The following is a 12,552-nucleotide window of genomic DNA, read 5'->3' on the forward strand; positions in this document are numbered from 1 at the left end:
TATCCTCAGTGAGTAATTCCCCATCGACTTTCTCCATATAAATAAAGATCTAGATCAGAGGTCGGCAACTTTTTTTCGACCAAAAAGCTATATTGATCTTAAATTTTTAATTGTAATTCCTAAAGAGCCAAGAAGCGATGTCAACTGCTACGTCACAATCAAAGTTAACTACACGAGATTCGCAGTGTGCGCCATGTTTTCTGCGAGAAACTGAACACTGAAGTGATGTTGTCACCAGGGCTTTCAGCGGTACCGGAGCTCTACATAAAATTCCGGTGAAGCCGGATCTGGAGCGGGTTGTTTGAAAAGTTGCCGATGTATTTCATGAGGTGCTGTGCTACTACTAAGGGTTGAATTCACATACTTTCACGATGATCGTTCGCAAAATTAGGATTATAGCCTATTTGGTGCCACCATTTCTAACTAACAACTAACCATGTTCATTGTTTATGTTCATACATAGGCGCCAAACCTGGGTAGGCTGGATATATCCGCGCTTACTCCGTAATTACGGTATTATCGCCATACCCGCAATTTCGTCATCAGCTTCAGCACAACACCGATGGTCAATTGTGTGTTTCGAAAAATAATGATCAGCGAGCATGTCACAAAATAGGATCGATGCTTATGTGAGCTGAGCAATTCAACTAAGTAATACGACGAATATATAAGCGACGCGAGATGATAAAAACGTGACCTTGCTGCACATGTCGATTTGGAGGCGCGCATGCCGCCCGCCGAGAAACATCGGTTCCTTTCTGGATTGGACCAGCGAATGCGCGTTCTGATTGTTTTTTAATCGTAGCGCGAAATTGGACAGTGTGGACTCGTTTATCCCTACGAATTGAAATTCATTCCAGCGCATGACCGTTTATTTCAGCAACAACTTCCGAACGTAAATAGGGAAATGCATCGAATCAGCGCAGAACGCCATTAGGCTATAGTCCGCATACGATGCGCGCTAGGCAATGCGATGTCCGAAACCCGCCCAGATGGTGTTAGATAAATAAAGGAAAGTCGTGATTCGATGCGCGCTTACCAATTTGAAAATTTCGATTTTGGTATTCATTCTTGTCAGCTTGATACACTCGTGATCTTGAATTGTCACGCAATGTCACTTTGCGAGCATTTAGTTTATTTCGGTACTGACTTGTACAGTGCACGGCGTTGAATTGAATTCTCAAATATTCATGCCACACACCAGATTCTCAGTGGCCCTAATTCTGAGTTTATTCGATTCGTTTAAAGGGAAACCTTCTATATTCCACTGAACTTGATCGGCGACGGACGGACTGGTAACGAACGCACCAATATCGAGCCATTGGGGAGTAGGGTAGGGTTACCATACATCCTCCTTTAGGAGGATTTGTCCTCCTTTTTCTTGATTTTGAAAATGTCCTCCGAGGACGCATAAATTTCGTTGATCATTAATGTCCTCCTTTTTGGAAATTCGTCCTCTTTTACAGCTTTTAGAGCTGAGATAGTGGATAGATCCGAGTGAAAATGGGCATATATAACGCTAAATAGGAAATACGTGGTCCGAACAAAAGTGACAACCTTTTTATTAGTCAACCAACGTAAAGAAGTGAAAACAGTATTTCTGGAGTTGAGCCGGACAGTCGACTTTTTTTTAGTCAGCCAACGGAGAATGTGAAAGAAAAACTGTGTTTCCGGAGTTGAGCCGGAAAGTTTACCTTTTTTTTATAACAGTCAACCAACCACAAAGTCGGGAAAAATGTACCATTTTTTCCGAATTTTACTCCACAATTCTAAGTCTAAAAATTTCGAAAAAGTGTCCTCCTTTCCCGATCCCAAAATATGGTAACCATACATTAGGGTGAAGTGAAAAATAAAAAAGATGAATTTCAAGAAAGGTCTTGATATGTGGTCCCAAATAGCAAATAAATAAATTCTGTCATAATTTGGGTTCGGCGAGAGAAGAAGACCCACTGAAAGAACGCATTCACCAAGAATGGAAAGAGCAAGAAAGAGCCGCGGAATAGAGAATAACATCGAAAGAGGGCACTAGGCCTAGGTGGATGCCAGTTTAGGAGAACGCAACTGCAAACGCAACCAGAGGTGGTAAATGTGCAAGTAGAAGTAGAAGTAGCAACGACAAAATCTACTTGAGTGCGAGTGGAAGTACTTTTTCCATAAGCCACCTAAAATGACTTGAAGTAGAATTGACCGACTCTGAATCTACTCAAGTAAGTAGGCTAAGTAGTTTTGAAAACAGTCTTAATTCGTTCGCATGGACTGTCAAAAGCTGCAAACTGAGCTATGCGGAAGGTGCAGAGAGCTTGATTCGTATTGATGCATCCCATGAGGTATCAATTCCCGACAGAATAAGCATTCTTTCGCATCACGGGATGCAAATTATAGTATTGATATTAAAATGCGATACTAACCATTTTATTTAAAGAAGACCACGTTTTAGAGAACATTATGGCATGACGCCCTACCCCATATTATAAGGCCCCAAGTTTACGCGAAGGGCAATACGGAGAAGTTGTATCGGATACGGTTTCAACACTTAGCGCGATTAGTATACGTTAATAACAAATATTGTGGATAGTACAATTTATATTTAGTGTAGCTTCACTTTCGGAAAATAGAGGCTTCACTACAATTGCTGTTGTGCTTGAACATGTATGTCCTGCAGACAAAAAAACTGAATGTAATTAGAACCCAGAGCATGATACTGGGAATTGTAAGTTAAATACAAATACCACTTCTAAAAAGCGGTGCGGAAATTATATTTCATGTCTTTTGTCCATAAAGCTTCAACGGTGGTCTGCTAAAACAGGTGTAACGTTAAAAAAATCCGGATTTTCCACATTAGCAGGACACGTCATGGGCTGCTAGATTGCGATATGATATATAAATGCTAGATTGCGAAACGGTATAGTTTCAAACTTTATGGTGGGCCATATTTACTGTGATGAAATATTTGATATGGTCGACAATGCGGTGTGAACGGAACAAAGCAATCCGGTTCCTAAATTATATTCACTGATACTTTCGTGAAAACATATTTGTCACTCCATAACTACTGTGCACGAAACGCAACAACATTTCTGGACTTTACTCGACTTTTATGAATATTAAATGTTAGCACTCCGTGAAAACAGCCCCTAAATTCCTCAGGCTATCTTTCGTATTGGGGAATTAAACTACTTCTACTTGACAAACTGAAAATAGCAAAAAGTAAGTAGGTAGATCACGAAATATTAAGAAGTAAGAGTAGAAGTAGAGAAAGGATCTACTTAAGTACCAGAAGTAGGGGAAAACTATTTAAGTACTTCCAAAAAGTTGAAGTACTTCGTTGCTGACCAGTGACCACCTCTGAACGCAACTGGTCGTTGGGCATCGCGCTCGTTGCAAAGATGTATTTAGCAACCCCAAAAGTAGCGTTAGTAAAATTATGCAACCAAATTTACTTCTTCAAATTACTTTTCAGACCTTCATGTTTTACTTCCACTGATGTAGGATTGACGGGAAATACCTACTTCTAATCGCTATTGAGTTTGAAAATACAGCGTTACGGTACTTGTAATCTTTCTCGACTTCCCAAATGGACTACTTTGACCACCTTTCCTGGTCTTTTCTGTAAGCAACTCGATCCGCTTGTAAGACGATTAACTCATATGACTCGTTTATACGTTTTACATTTTATTATGCCTAAAATACAAAATTGCACGTCAAAAACATGCAGACGTCTTCAAAGCTGCATATATACGCTGATGCTGAAAGGAGGGATGAAAAATGAATATTTTTTGAAACACATAACAGTGTAACTAAGCCAGGGATGGGCAAACTACGGCCCGCGGGCCGCATGCGGCCCTCTACACCATCTGTGTGGCCCGCGAGAGTCTGAAGAAACTTTTTTTAAATATTGATAAATTGCGTACTAAAAATCGAATTAATGCAGGGACTTGACGAAACTTTTTCTTAGTATATTTCACCATGATAATTCTATAAGGCAGTGGTTCTCAACCTGGGGGGCGCGACCCCCTTCTGGGCGTGAAAGTATCTGAAGGGGGCACGAGCTGAGCTCAATTAAAAAAATTCTCGCGATCCGCGCGATTTACATCACACCCGTAGGCTAATTATTGCTATGTATTTAGTCTGAATTTCATATTTAAGAAGCTCTCATCCACAGTCGTAAACCTTCCCTACCATCAAACTATTCGTTCGGTTTGCTAGCATCCTGGTTGTGTTTTGTGAAATGACGATAAGGGGGGCGAAAAATCTCCTACCATCATATGGGGGAAACGGGCGTGTCTTAAAAAGATTGAGAGCCACTGTTCTAAGGTAAATACTTCCTATGTCATTTTTTACGTTTAATTTCTGGTGCGACAGTCCGATCTCAAGTCCCACGCAGTTTGAAAGGTTTCAACTGCTAAACAGGGCCGTAACTGCCGCACCCCAAACCCCCCAATTGTGGGGCCCAAAATTATTTCGCGAATTCGCATAAATTATAGAGTATTTTTCAAAAATTTATGCAACTTTTTCAAAACATTTTCGCGCTGCGCGCGATTTCAACTTGCCAAATTTCCTAATTATTTGGTAGCCTACTCTTCCCCAAGACAAAATACGCAAGATTTATCGAAATGGACATATCGGCGAGACATTTAAGGTTTTAGGACATGTAACATGCGACTCCAAGAAGTGTACCAGAACGATAGGCAGCGAGAAAACCTGTGCCAAAAAGGACTGCCCTCTTATTACGCTGACCGAAAACATCGTTATATATGCAAAATACATATAGGTTTAATAGTCCATAGGCGCCTGAATGACTGTCCCCGAATGCCCCTGTCTTGGCAGTCTGAACCTCAGAAGACAAATACCATTCCGCAGGGAAAAATTATATGCCAGTGAAGAAATACCAATTTGAAATCGTGTGCGTCGTTAGTTTAGTACATTTGGGCGATTCTGTATTTTTTGATATAACAGACAGGAGATCACGAAATGACATCATGAAACGAAGTCATACCAACGGGTCTGCCCGCCCGAATATGTTTAATTATTATTTACGGGCCCTACAGTTTCCAAGCCACCTCATTCAGCTCTAACGGTAAATCTGTAAACGTGAACAGAGAGGACAAGAAATTGATAGAAATATATATGCAATTCCCAATATTATTGACCGATTTTATCATGAATTATCCAAAATTTTCGCGCTTCGCGCTGGCTCACTAAACTGTGGCACTGTGCCCCTTATTTCGTGACAAAAGCGAACAACGTGATGGGGGGTCGGTTTATCACCCTATAGGAGCCTAAGACCCAAGTTTTATTGGTGGGCCTGGCCAAGTGCTGTTTTGTTCCTGCAAACGGGCATACGCCCGAATATGTTTAATTATTATTGAGGGGTCCTACCATTTAAAACACACCTCAGTCAGCTTTACCGGTAAATCTGATTACGTGGGCAGAGAGAGGATAAAAATTGATAACAATATATCTTCAATTTCCGATCATATTGACCGATTCAATCATGTATTTGAAATTTTTCGCGCTTCGCGCGTCTAGACGAGAAAGGCTGACCCACTAAACGGACGCTCAACACAGATGATGAGTAGCGGTCAACAGCGAGTAGGCTAGGGGGGTCTGGGGTAGAAGTTCGGTTTATCACCCTATGGGGGGCCCAAGACCAACGTTTTAGGGGGGGGCCTGACGAAGTGTTGTCACGGCCCTGCTGCTAAACATCACAGAAATCCTAAACGAGATTGATATAATTCGGATCACGAGTGTAATTTCACATTTGCCATTCCAGTTTTAATTATTTCAGTACGTGTCTTTGGTAGATTTGTTCTCTGTATGCGTAGAATTAGGAAATTTATATTTTATCTACACATAGTAGAAGCGTGTTTGAAACTAACATGGTTAATTGGTTATGATGATAAATAGCGGTAAACAGCCATCTAGGCTGAGGGGCTTCGAAGTTCGGTTTATCACCCTATGGGGGGCCCAAGATCAACGTTTTATGGGCCTGACGTTGTGCTGTTACGGCCCTGGGTATTGATAACTAATTTACGGATAGATGTGCAACAAGTGACTCACGATTGAATACGCCGAGATGCGTACTGATTAGCCGACAAAAAGCAGCATAATTGGTAGTCCTGTAGCTCGCGACCCAAGCGTCCGAATGATTTGATATGTCGGTGTTTATCGAAAGCAAGTGTCGCACTGATTCCAGAAATAGGAATTGAAATCTCGCCAGGGCAATAAAACTACTCCGAAATAGCCAGCAAAGGTTGATTGTTCTGAATAACGGGAGCGCGGCAACGCAATGGCCAATGGCGTCAAGCAAATGATCGGAAAATGCCAATTTTCATATTTCGGTGACTATTTCAGGTTTCTTTCATTGCCCTGGTATTCGTGCGGCCCCGACCGTACTCTGAAATTCGAAATTTGGCCCTGCCACCGAAAAAGGTTGGGAACCACTGGTTATGATGCTGTCGGCATTGTGTGTCTGAACCAAAAGTGGAATTAGTAAATCTATGAACAGAGCGCTGCTCAGTGCTCACAGATTTAAATTTCAATCCTGTTTCAAGAATCGGGACAACCGACTTTCATCTCTAATAATATAAGCATATTTACTATCTCCATGTCCTCACTATATAATCAAATACCAATATTGCGCTTTGGTTCATAATCCCAATTTTATATAGTACGGCCCGCGAATGGATTCAGATGTTGAATGCGGCCCGCGAGCTCAAAAGTTTTCCCACCCCTGAACTAAGCAGTGGGTAGTTACGTAACTGCATTTCAGACACATCTCCAACTTACCAAGTTACATTCAGATGATTAAACTTATCAGGCCTGAAATGGCAATGGCTGAAACGTCTAAGGAAACTTAGACCACGTGTGGTACCACAGTGACCCTTCTGCTTTAAATAAATGCGATTTCCTTTATTCAGAGTAACCCAAAATGGACCCCCATGAGCAAACAGGCAATTTTTCAACAAACATAGATATCAAAATTTTATAATTGATTTTTGTAAAAAGTAAAGTGAAATCTATAAATTTGCTAATAAAGCCAAGCTAATAAACAAATATAGAAGAAAGCTAATATAGCAGCGGTTGCCTGAATGGACTAAAACAATCTTTCACACAGCACCAGGCATGCCAGGATTAAAACACAATATATAGTCCCACAAAACATTTACTCCTTTTAGTTCTCCGACTTTGCTTCGGCCCGCTGCTTTCAAGAAACGATGGAGCTGCCTATTTTCTGAAGGCTTCAACACGTTCTGTGGAATCGGAACGATCACGCCTGCGAGACACCAAATGCCGAAAAGGTTTGTGAGGAAAACACTTATAGATGTTAAAGAATGATACGCTCTCTCTAAATTTCATACTGGTGACGTCATATTTGTGATACGATTGTTGATATACAATTCTCTTTCCAATTCTCTACTAGTTACTGACGATTACTCCTGACGAGTGTCAGCCGAATATATTCGGGCTCATTTAAATATGAATATATTATTCAATTGTATATTGAAGTCTGTACCTCCAAGAAGCTCTTTAAAATGATCAGTAGGATTATGGTTTTTGTATGCTGTCATCTAGCTAATAAACTTTGGGATTGAATAAACAACTGCGCGAGAATGTTTTTCAGGATCAGATTATTGTTCATTTTCATGCCGTTGGGCCATTGTCATGTAATCTTCCGGTAAATATATTGCCAAGTTTCTTTTTTGCTGAAAATTATTCAGCACGTTATTTTATGTGTAGAGCAATGTTTCCAATGAGCTCGGTGGGTTATCAACAAAAATGAGTAGTTGCCTCAGCAGTTGCTTCTTTTATGACAGTAAATTGAAATGTGGTTATACAAAATTTCGTGTGACGTGAGTATCAGTCACACCCTGTTCCATATAGCATACCATATGATGCGATTATGTACCTAATAATATAGGGGAGATGTGGTACCGATGGATCACTGGGACCGAAAATACTTTGAAAATTCTCTATGATAATTCCGTGATTACACTCCTGGAACTTGTCTACAATTGCATGCTGGCAACATCTTTCCTCACATACAAAAAAATTCGACGTGCGCGAACTATGGGGTCTCTGACAGATGTTTTTTGTTTTGGGGGGTGAAAACTAAATTTAGATCGACATATACATTTTTCTTTGTAACCTTCAACACGAACAAACCAGCAATCATTTTTATTGTGAAGTCTAGGGTTTGTATCAGGCTATATAATGGAACCGATTATTTTTTTCATTACTTTCCTTGAGTGGAATTTTTTTCGATTCATGTACAAAATTAGTAGGGTGGGGACCGATGATACAATAGCCAAATCAAGCAAAATAATCAAGCATACTAATCATGAAACAAATGAAACATGACTACGTACAGAAAATCTTTATGTAATAATTGCATATGATGTTTTATTGCTATAACGAGGTCTTTGGAAGTCACACTGTCGATTTTCGGGCAATATGTATGTACCCTCAAATTTATAAGTCCGAGCCTAATCGAAACGTGATTTTATGACAACATTTGAGTCAATATTTAATCTATTTTTTGATGGTTGCGACCGAAAATTCTTCTTTGACTTGCTGTAGCTTAGATTATAATACTGAGCAAGAAAAGTTGTCACATCTGAGTTTTTTAGGGTATATGTGTCATAGGTCCCCGGGTCGTGTACCATTGGACCCACCGGGTGGGGACCGATGACACGTTCGAGCAACAAATTTTAAACGTTCATAAATATTTTTTGAAAAGACGGATATTCATGTATATGTGCGCGATAGGTAGAGCTTGTATCAAAGTGCTGAGCCAGCAAAAGATCTGCTGTTTTTGGCTGAACATTTTGGGGCCAGCGATCATTTTCCAATTTTTGATCCATCGGTACCACATCTCCCCTACTTAGAAGACATTAATTCTATATTTCGGTTGCTCGAAGATTAAATATATCTCTCGCTCTCTCGATTGTTTTTCTGAAATGTTGATAGCGTCGGTAGCTGGGTAACATCTATTGAAATCCTTGTTTGCACATCATATCAGTGATAAAGCACTTATATTCCTTGAAATATTCTTCAGGATACCAGCCTAGTTTCTTCCATATCTAGAAAGAAATGGACATCGGCTTGGATTATAATTACCATTCGTTTTCTGAATGAAATCTATGCTTTCCAAACATTCACTCTCAATGTTGACCTGTCGCACAGGTCAAGTCATACAGGAAACATGATAAAATTCGCAACAAATTCCATTCTACTGGTTTGTAATCCAGGTCTGGTCAAATCAAAGCTTCGCTACCGGGTCCTGCGCACAAAAGCCACTGAGCTGTGGTCACACAATATGTAGCCCAAAAATTTATTCCGTCTAATGAACTAAGAATCAAATGTATTGCACATTGACTCCAAATACATGAAAAACATCTTCAAATTAATATCATAACTCAAATACGCTCAAATACCAACATTCAATCAAAATAGAAGGGAATGATCACACTGGTTCGCCAAATGCAAAGAACTCTTGAACTTTATCTTTTCTTCCTCTCTCCCCTTTGATTTGCCTAATGAAAAAATCTTACACGTCATCGCATACAAGTATAGTGTTGAGACCAAGTCACCGCGGGCAACTCATGAAAATTTCAGGAATTCGTCAGCAAATTTGGGAGGTCCGGTCTGGTGTCAATTTTACGGTGCGACGAAAATCGTATGTTATATATTTGTTGTATATTTGATAAATCGGAGATAAAATTAAAGCATGATCTGCCAGAAATCGATGATGATGATATTACAGACACGGGTGATGAACGACTATTATTGGCTACCATTGGTCCTTAACCTTCATAACTTTGATACCACTCGACACAGCAAAGTGATGTCTATTTCAGGCAATTATTAAACCAACTGTTACTCAGATGATGCGATGGATTGTATTCAATCAATGATTTCTTACAGTATCTAATGGTTGGACGGAATTTTATCTTCAACGGTAGCTTCTTGAAGCATATGTAAAATTAACTACGACCGTAACATCTTCAAATTGTGAAAATGACACTAATTAATTAGAAACCCAACCTTGTTGATGGCATTTCGGTCGTTACCAGATTTTTTTTCCTACTTCAAGAAAGGTTCATCATAGAATTAGAAGATAACTGGCTATTTCGTCATTACAAAATAGAAGAGAAGAGAGAATCATGTATGCTGCAACCTACTGCTTAAATTACCTGACTTACCAACCATCCGTACAATCAGCGTGTACTCAGGTGGTGTGGACACTCGAAAAATCACGTGACCGTCACGCCCTGATACTACCTTTCATGACTTTGTTATTGTCGATCCGTCTGCAGCACTAATTAAAGGCAAAGTCGCTATTTGTCTTTGTTGATTTTGACTGTGTTCCATATCGAGTCAAGTCAAGTCATGCGAAAAAGTTGACTCGAGTCTGACTCGAGTCATCCCAACACTGGTAACTACGTTATCAAAGTCGAGTTTCCAGGGTCTGCGTGCGCTGATTTGGCATTCAGCCTGCCCCATAAAGGAATTTTCGCAACATTTGATATTGGTATGCGTGAATTTTGAAAGTGTTCCATACCGAGATGGATGACGAAATTCGATATGGTATATCTTGGTTGTGTTATCGAAGTTCGCAGTAAGTTTCAGGATCGTCACTCAATGATTAGCATGGTAATTCCGTTATCAAAGTCGGTAATATATATCGGTGCGCGCTCATCTACCAAATACTCGACTTCGACAGCGAAATTACTACGCTAATCATTGAGTCACAGCCTTGAAACTTGGTACAGTGCTAGATGACAGCATCCAAATATACCATACTAAATCCAGTCAGCCAACTCGATATAGAACACAGTCAAAATCAACAAAGACCAATAACGACTTTGCCTTCAATTAGTGGTGCAGACTGATCGACAATAACAAAGTTATAAAAGGTATCACGGCGTGACGGTCACGTGATTTTTCGAGTGTCCACCCACACCACCTTTGAGTACACGCTAGTACAATACATATGGAAAAGGCAACTGTTGTCTGTTGAACTGTCAGTCAAGGACTACACAGGACGTCCGTATCAGCTATATAATTCCAGTTAAGTATATTGTAAGCCGCTATCTGTAGACCATGGACTGGCCGTATGCTATCGCAGGCTATAGGTCCCGTTAAGCTCTTCAAAGATTACAAAATAATAGATGTCGCAACTTGCACGTGCAATCTACAAACACGACAAACGTGATTAAATCCCACACGGCTGTTTGTGGACCCTGAAAAATGAAAGTCACCTTTCAGAGTTAAGACGCTTCTCATATTTTCGCCGATAACGATAGACTAACGGAAACTTTCAAAATGAGAATAATGCTACAAAAAAGGTCGTTTCTCCACGCCTAAAAGTGAAACAGCATCTTACCTGAACCGGTATTTTCGGCTCCGATAACCCAAAGCTTCTGCTCCTCCTGCAAATATGATTCAATGCAGAAATTGCCTGAATATGAATGCAACATATAAATACCAAGATTCGTAGGGGAGATGTGGTACCGATGGATCAATAATGGCAAAATGTTCTCTGGGCTCTGGCCCTCACACCTTCAGCCGAGAATAGCAGTTCTTTTGCTTTCTCAACACTTTGATACAAGCTCTAACTATCGCGGAGATTTACATGGATATCCTCCTTTTCAAACAAATTTTTATAAACGTTTAAAATTTGTTGCTCGATCGTATCTTCGGTACATACCCGGTGGGTCCAATGGCACATGACCATGGGACCTATGAGACGTACGCTCAAAGCTCAAATTTCTCAACTTGTTTTGTTGTGTACTATAATCTAAGCTGCAGCATGCCAATGAAGAATGTTTCTTCACCACCTACAATAATAAAATAGAATATATCAACTCAAATGTCGGGATAAAATCATGTTTTAATTTCCGACGAAATTCACAAAATTGATGCCACATACATATTACGGAAAATCGACATTTTGACTTTCAAATATTTCGTAATAGCGATAAAACACCGCAGGTAACTATGATTTACAGCCTCTATATATGTCAGTGTTGGGATGATTGGAGTCGTGACTTGACTCGAGTCACCTTTTTCGTATGAATTGGCTTGACTCGAGTCACTTTGCAAAAATTACTTGACTTGACTTGACTCGACGCGTCAAAAATGCAGATTGACTCGTGACTGGAAGAAAAATTTACGAGTCAATTTCAAGTCATCAAGTAATCGCCAGCATGCACTTGTAGACAAAGTCGCGTACTGTAATTATGGGATTATCACAGAGAATTTTTCAAGTGTTTTCGGTCCCAGTGTTTCATCTGTACTACATCTCCCCTACCTGTTTTTTTGGGGCCCGGTGTCAATGAATTTGACCTCCCATGTTTCAATCTGCTCGACCTATACCAATAATAACATCTCATTTTATCGAAGAATGCCGACACAAAATGGGATCATTTGTGTGACATTATAGGCTGACAATTGATTGATATTTAGCGCCGAATTATGACAATCGTGTACACATCTCATTGAATTGGTCTATGCATGAAGATTAGTGGTCCAGAGTCGCATTATGAA

At 40.0% G+C, this 12,552-nt stretch overlaps 1 long non-coding RNA gene across 1 annotated transcript; it reads right to left on the reverse strand.

Annotated features, from left to right (window-relative positions):
* Positions 1–8,968: 8,968 nt before the first annotated feature.
* On the reverse strand, positions 8,969–12,192 carry LOC145456398 (uncharacterized). The gene is made up of 3 exons (XR_013920595.1): positions 11,390–12,192; positions 9,473–9,536; positions 8,969–9,083 (listed from the first exon to the last, which is right to left on the reverse strand). It is a non-coding gene; the product is annotated as an uncharacterized LOC145456398 (long non-coding RNA).
* Between the last annotated feature and the right edge of the window lie 360 nt (positions 12,193–12,552).

Source organism: Botryllus schlosseri, chromosome 14 (genome assembly GCF_051294905.1).
Source record: "Botryllus schlosseri isolate E-star chromosome 14, Bs_hap1, whole genome shotgun sequence".
In the NCBI taxonomy this organism is placed as follows: Eukaryota; Metazoa; Chordata; class Ascidiacea; order Stolidobranchia; family Styelidae; genus Botryllus; species Botryllus schlosseri.